We start from the raw sequence: 8,176 nt of genomic DNA, 5'->3' as shown, positions 1-8,176 counted from the left end.
AAATTAGTTCATTTTATCATGAGAAAATAGAAATCCCTTAAAAAATTGAGCTTCCCAAACTCGCCCTAACTACACATAAGTGATTCTTGTTGGGAGCGAAGGAGTGCCAGATTTGGCAAACGCCCGTAACAGCTATCTAGCAAGAGCTCCAACCAGCACCACCGTACCGGCCACGCATGCATGACATGGCACTTTCATCGATTGGCTCCCTGCTGGCTACGCACACCACATCAACATGCATGCATGCTTATGCAATTGCACCCCGTCCCGTTCGTTCCTCACTGCACCATATATATCCGTCTTCAATCTCGGACTCCGAGCCGTGAAAGGATATCGCTGCTACCTGCTATCCTAGCGTATAGCGTTATGGTGGGCAGGCTGTGGACTGCTGTCTGCTGGCCAGCACCGTACGTCGTCAACATGCATATGCTTGTGCATCGTGCGCTCGCGTGGTGACTTGACTGCTATACGGGACCCCGGCTGCATTGCATTGCATCATGCGATGTAAGCTTTCGTAATTGTTCTTGAAGGAAGACATGAAGTAGAATCAAGTAGGGGTGGATCGGAGCGGAGGCAATGCAAGGGAACTTCGAGGAAGCCACAGCGTAACCATTTCGGCAAAACACTAGCTGTGGGCCTTCACCCTAGCAGGTTTGCCAAATGTGTGAAATGCGCATTCATCTCCCTCCCCAGCCACCATGCATTCAAAGATTACAAACCGGTGGAAACACTACCGGAATCAACCTCTTCGCCGAGTGCCGGAAGCACTCGGCGAAGCCTTAAAAACACTCGGCAAAGGCTTTGCCGAGTGTAACACTCGGCAAAGAAGGCTCGGCAAACAGTACATCGGCAAAGACTTCTTTGCCGAGTACTTTTTTTCGGGCACTAGGCAAAGATCTTTGCCGAGTGTCAGGGTGCACTCGGCAAAGAAAAGCGACCAAACTTTTTGTGGTATGTTCCTACACTATGTAGACCTACATGTACCATTTTGAGACAATTATAACATAGTTTCCATAGTTAGTAGATTTAGTTCGTTTATTTGAATTTCTTCGGAAAATTCAAATTTGAACTGCAGGTCACTCGAAACTTGGAAAACCGTGCATGAAAAAATGATATTCATGTTACTTAGCATAAGTTACGACCGATTGCAGAAACGTACCGGAAACTTCGAGCAACATGCTCACTAAACATGGCCGTGAACTTGGCATCCACATGTTTAAAAATTGTATAAAACACAAACAAACTCAGAAAATCATGAAACTTGTCCACGTGTCATGATATCATATGTATAGGCTGTGATAAAAATTTTAGAATGTTTGGAGAAAGTTGTGAGACACTATGTGTAGAAACCTAAGAGATCCACATGAAATCTAAGAGTTATTTCATGTGGATCTCTTAGGTTTCTACACATAGTGTCTCACAACTTTCTCCAAACATTCTAAAATTTTTATCACAGCCTATACATATGATATCATGACACGTGGACAAGTTTCATGATTTTCTGACTTTGTTTGTGTTTTATACAATTTTTAAACATGTGGATGCCAAGTTCACGGCCATGTTTAGTGAGCATGTTGCTCGAAGTTTCCGGTACGCTTCTGCAATCGGTCGTAACTTATGCTATGTAACATGAATATCATTTTTTCATGCACGGTTTTCCAAGTTTCGAGTGACCTGCAGTTCAAATTTGAATTTTCCGAAGAAATTCAAATACACGAACTAAATCTACTAACTATCGAAACTATGTTATAATTGTCCACAAATGATACATGTAGGTCTACATAGTGTAGGAACATACCACAAAAAGTTTGGGAGACAAAATAAAAAAAATGAAAATACACTTTGCCGAGTGTCTGGGTATGACACTCGGCAAAGAGGGCTTTGCCGAGTGTCTATTACGTAGCACTCGGCAAAGAAGCCTCTTTGCCGAGTGCCAGCCGTTGGCTCTCGGCAAAGACTGACGGCCGTCAGCTCTGGGACGGCCGCTGACGGCCCTTTGCCGAGAGCCCCGTTTGCCGAGTGCGTTACACTCGGCAAACTTGTCTTTGCCGAGTGCCTACCTGTGCCGAGTGTTTAGCACTCGGTAAAGGGCCTCTTTGCCGAGAGCCTAACTTTACCGAGTGCGGCACTCGGCAAAGCCTTCTTTGCCGAGTGCCCGACAAAAGGCACTCGGCAAAGAATACAACACTCGGCAAAGCCTCGGATTCCGGTAGTGAAACCGGCGGTAAACCGCTCGGTTTACCGAAACCACCGGTGGACGGTACCCGGTTTTTTTAAATCCAGTCTAAATTTTAAAAATTTAACATGTGGACAAGTTTTATGATTTTCTAACTTTGTTTGTGTTTTATACAATTTTTAAACAACTGTATGGCAAGTTAACAGTCATATTTAGTGAACATGGTGCTCGAAGATTCCGGTGTGCTCCTGAAATCGGTCGTAACTTGTGCTAAATAACATGAATATCATTTGCATTCACGATTTTCCATGTTTCGAGTGATTTGCAGTTCAAATCCGAATTTTCCAAAGAAATTCAACTAAACGAACTAAATCTAAAAGTTATAGAAAACACTTTTATAATTAAGAAAAAATGGAACATGTATGTCTACATAGTGTAGGGACATAACACAAAAAGTTTGGTTGGGGAAATAAAAAAACAAAATATACTTTGTCGAGTGTCCAGGAAAGACACTCGGTACAGAAAACTATGCGGAGTGTCAGACGCCAGACACTCGGCAAAGAGCCTTCTTTGCCGAGTGCCATAGGCCGGCTCTCAACAAAGTTAACGGTCGTCAGCTTTAGACGGCCACTGACGGCCCTTTGCGGAGGGCCGTTATTTGCCGAGTATTTGGCACTCGGCACAGGTTTCTTTGCCGAGTGTATTTCTATGCCGAGAGTCCTGCTCTTGGTAAACACGGTCATTACCGAGAGCAGGACTTGGCCGAGTATGGCACTCGTCAAAGACTTCTTTGCTGAGTGCCCGACAAAAAGCACTCGGCAAAGCGCCAAGCACTCGGCAAAGAGCCGAATTTCGGTAGTGTGAGAATAGAAATTGAGTCTTTCATTACACAAATTAATATGTTCGAAGCTGAAATAAATAGAGTTTAGAACTGAAATAACTGAGTTTGAAGAAGACAAATAATTGAGTGCACAAAATAGAATAAGTGAGAGCTTATAACACAAATAACCGAGTGTCCAACATAGAATAACTGGGAGCACGGAACACAAATAACTTAGTGCGCATAACCGAATAATTAAGTGTACATAACAAAAATAGTTGAGAGAACATAACTTGCATTGCCAACTACACATTGGTACATCCTGATACATTACGCTACAATATGATACATTATGCTACATACTGCTACAGGATGAGACGATATGATACACGATATCCACGGTACAAGGGAGCGTACCCACGCCCTACCATTGCCACGATACAAGGGAATGCAAATGAAACCTAGCGCTGCCAACTACACACTAACACATGTCGATCCTTTGTGCGAGAGAATAGTACATCCCTAAACATGAAAATAGCACAGCGCTTGTGTCCCACTAGCATATCATGTTTCTACGAATAGCACATCCCTAAACCCAAACAATAGTATAGCCCCTATGGGCAAATACCACATTCCCTATTAGCGAATAGCATATCCCTAAACCTAAAATAGCACATCCCGTGTTGACGAATCACTAAACCCGAAATAGCACATCATGTGTATATATTACCCAACACCATATTAAGGACCCAGAACCCAGTTGACTTTTGTATCAGCATGTAGCATATCGTATCGACACGTGCTATTCTGCTTGTAGCATACCATAACAACATGTACCAAGGGTGTGGAGCAAAAATATAAATAATGAGCAAACATTGTAAGTTCAGTTTACATGCTCCCACTAAGCCACGATACAATCCCCATTCACTCTATTAGGGACATACTAGCCATGACACATCCTTGGTTGTGTGCTAGGCTTGATACATCCATTCTAGCGGGCAAGCATTACCTCCCATTGAAGATACAACCTTGAAACTGGTGGATAGTAGGCATCATTCATGATACGTTTTGTAAGCATAGCCAACAAATCCTATCAATCATGATACAACCTTTCACTTTGGCAATTCGTCCCTGTTGACCTTGATACAACTGTCAAAATGGAGCATGTTGGTTACTTGCTTTTGATTACTATAAGGTATCAAAAACAAGGCAACACAAGTTAGAAATTTGTTACCTTCTTCTAGGGCTGGGCATTTGGTTTTTTTGAAACTTCGATTCGGTTTTTCGGTTTTAAAAAACTTCGGTTTTCTAGACATTAGAAACCGATCAGTTTTCTTGAAAATGAAAAACTGAGAAGTTCGGTTTTGGTTTTTTACTTCGATTTTTCGGTAAAAACCGAATACCAAACTTATACTCAAGACAACACATACAAAAAGTTTATATGATAGATTACACATAATTTTAAAAAGTCAAAATTATATATGTACAAATATTTAGAGATACATCATACATCACATATAAATAAGTGAATAACAATTTAATTGTTTCACACATTTAGTTCACATAATCGAATAGCCAAATTTTAGAATTGATAAAGTTAGGTAATTCGGTTTTTTGGTATTTCGGTTTGGTATACAGTGAAAACCGATTATGATACCGAAAACCGAACTTTTGAGATACAAAAAACCGAAACTGAACCGAACTACCGAAAAAACCAAAATTTCGGTTCGGTTCGGTTTTCGGTTTCTGGTAAAAATGTGCCCACCCCTACCTTCTTCCCCAGATTACCTCTTCTCTGAATGGTAGTTTGAGAGAGAAGGTGTAATATAAGAATGCAAACAAAGTAATTGTGTGCAAGAGAGTAGTAAAGAATGAAGCAATTCACTCATCTCATATGCCTTAGCATTTTTCATTCCACTCTTCTGCTTATGAGATAAATATACAATCGTACCTTTGTCTTTACATGGGAACCAACTTGAAGATACTTCGAAGGCTAAGGGAAACGAAGCTTAGGGCCGTCGAAAGGTGAATTTACGCACGACACTGTTCACCTATTTATAGAAAACTTGTACTGCTTATGAAATTACAACATGCCCACAAAGTTTACACACATGATTCACAAATGTTATAGGGTGTCATTGTCTTTTCTTCTTTCTATCTTGTGCACAAGTCTTGAACGTCTTCCCCTTTGTCGTTTTGTGTACACAGGCTTTTCACCGAAGCTGTGTTGTACCTTTGTGGCTTACACCTTCCCGTTTGCGCATTCAACCAAAGCATGTTTGCACGCTGCTTCGGCCGAAGGCCATCTTCGTCCATCCTTTTGTTGTATGCCTGAAACACATTTGGTTACACCGAAGGTAAAACATTTTGAGGACCTTCGACAAGGCAGTCCCCCAACAGAGAACAAATGAGAGACACATGTTTAGATAAGTGGAAATCCATAAGTATTGTACTTTCTAGATTAGGACACATCTCGATTAGGGGCCTACTAAATACGGATGACACATATAGATTAAGACTTTTTGAAGTATTGTTTGATTCGATTAGGTCATTTGGTCTAGAAGTTAACAATATAAGGAGTCAAGGCTATGACAATGGTTCAAATATGAAAGAAAAACACTAAATGGTACAAAAACAGTTGATTGATATCAATCCAAGATCATTGTATATGCCATGTGCTTGTCATAATCTCAATATTACTCTTTGGGATATGCCAAAATCCTATGGAAAAACTGTTTCATTTTTTGGAATTGTTCAGCGCATATATGCATTGTTTTCTAGTTCAATGAAAAGGTGGAATGCTATGACTAAACATGTTACTAGTTATACTGTCAAATCATTGTGCAATACTCGTTGAAGTGTTGAATCAAAAGTGTTAGAGTAATAAGAGTTCAGGTCAGCTTTATCAGAGTTATGTCATGCTTCTAAGGTGCAGTTTGGTTCATGAAATATAATGTAAATGATAACGGTAATGATTTACACTCGATTACCAGCGGTAACAAATTTGAATAGGACGATATTAGTTTCTAGTGTGATATCGGATTACAGTTGGATTTAAATAAAATATGGTTTAACGTTATCGGTTACCGTTCATGTTACAAATATGTGAACCAAACATCACTTGATATTGGACCTAAGAATAATAGTTTTGTAAAACTTTTTGTTTGATGCAATTGAAAACTTTGAGTTTATACACGGTATGATTATCTGGCATGATGTTTTATGTGTCATAAATAAAGTGAGCAAATGGTTACAAAGTATAATATACAATCAGACCTTTGTGCAAGCGTGCAGGCAAGCCTTCTGGTCCGTTAAATCATGAAGCAAATAGAAGATATATTGTAATACTTTGAGACATAAAACGAGGGGGTTTTGTCTAGCTTGATCATCGCAGAAGGTATTAGAGATAAAATGGGTGTGCTTGATCTTCCGATTGGTGAGTTTGCGGGGTAGCGACCTCGACAACGCCTCCACAATCAGGCCCGGCGTAGTGACGCCCGTCGCCGAGCCGAGGCCCGCCCGATGATTCGACCGGGACAGCTCTTAGAGACGTCGTTTCCAATATTTGAAAGAAGGGGAGCGAGGATCGGTTTGTTGATGGGCGTCGTCATCCTCGTCCAAGCAGGTGAGTTCTGCTTTCGCATCATCCTCGCACGCCTTTTAATTGTCTGAGACACAGAGGCGTCAACGGTCGTAGCGCTGGTTGCCTGGCTCCGCTCATCATTTTAACCCCCAATTTTCTCGTCTCCCCTAGCGCCCCCTACTCCCTACTAATCACAATGCATCACGTCCACTGTGAGTTTCTCTCCGCACACAGAGTTCGCTCCGTCGCGGCTCCGCCGCCGCGTCCGTCTCAGGAGTCCCTTCTCTGCACAGTGGAGAGATGTATTTTTTTTTCATTGCTATGCTTCCTCCCCTCCTCGCTGCATTTTTGTCAACGGATGTACCCGTATGATTATTTGTGAGATCTTAGTTTTGGTAGGTTTTGTTTGGGGAGTAGTGGAAAGTTGCAAAGTCATGGACCATGAACCCCTTGCAAATCATGTTTTTAGCATTGGGTTCTGGAATGACCGACTGTCCAATAATTGTTCTCTGCAATTAAAAAATTATGATCCTTTTAGGTTCAGATTAAACAACTGGACACTAACCAAGAATTTGTAGTTAGTAAGCAATCATACAAAAATTAAAAAGTCTCCTACAAAAATTTACCTTCGTCGCTGTCCTAGACGCCTCTATAACCAGCCCTAGCATAGCCATGCTCGTAGCCGAGCAGATGATAATAATTCATGGGTGCTTCTGCTTGCTACGTAATTTGCAACTAAATATATTGTTCTAAAGTATAACACACGTGAGAAAGTGTTGAATATGCTATTGATGTCGTCGAGATCGCGTCATTCGGAGTAAGATGGATCAGAATTATGTAATTGGAGGTGTATTCATGTTTTTTAAACTCATCATGATCAAATCAATCTTAGATTGTTATAAGTGTATTATTGGTTTGCCTGCTATCTTATTTTTTTGAGGTTTTATTCAGCAAACACATCAATTTAGAAGTAATAGGTGTATAGATCAAAGACTAAATAAATGTAGTTGCCTTCTATACCGTGTGACTAGCCTTGTTGTTGCCGTCTTGCATGCTCTTGTTTACAAAAGGCATCCTCTCTTTCGTGTCCGTGTGTAGTTAAGAATGTGATGCATACACTACTTTTGATATGTAAAGTGTAGTTAAGAATGTTAGTGACATGAATCAACTTTTTTAATCTGTAGTTACAAAAGTTAACTTAGAGAGCATGTCATCCTCTTTGCCAATGGCGGCGGCTTCTGTAGATTACTATTTCTGATATCCATGGACTGACATCATGCTACCACTAGTACACAGAAGCTCTATGTTGAAATGTTATCCCTGTTTCACCATTCATGTTTATGACCTTGAACTCCAAATTTTGTTGCTCTAAGAAGACATATTAAGTTTAGAATCACTATGTATCTCTACTATACCTTAAGTACATAGTGAGGGCGTCCACACCTTACCGTGCCCCCGCCTATCCCCCACGCGCGGCTTCCTCCCCACACGCTGCAGCTGCCACCCTTGCCCCAAATCCTCGCCGCCCGCCTTCAACGCCGGCAGCCGCACCCCAAATTCCTCCCCACCATCGGCGCCCTTTCCCAAACCCACCCGC

This window comes from Zea mays, chromosome 5, assembly GCF_902167145.1.
Source record: "Zea mays cultivar B73 chromosome 5, Zm-B73-REFERENCE-NAM-5.0, whole genome shotgun sequence".
NCBI classification, from domain to species: Eukaryota; Viridiplantae; Streptophyta; class Magnoliopsida; order Poales; family Poaceae; genus Zea; species Zea mays.
Note: the sequence above shows the minus strand (reverse complement) of the source record.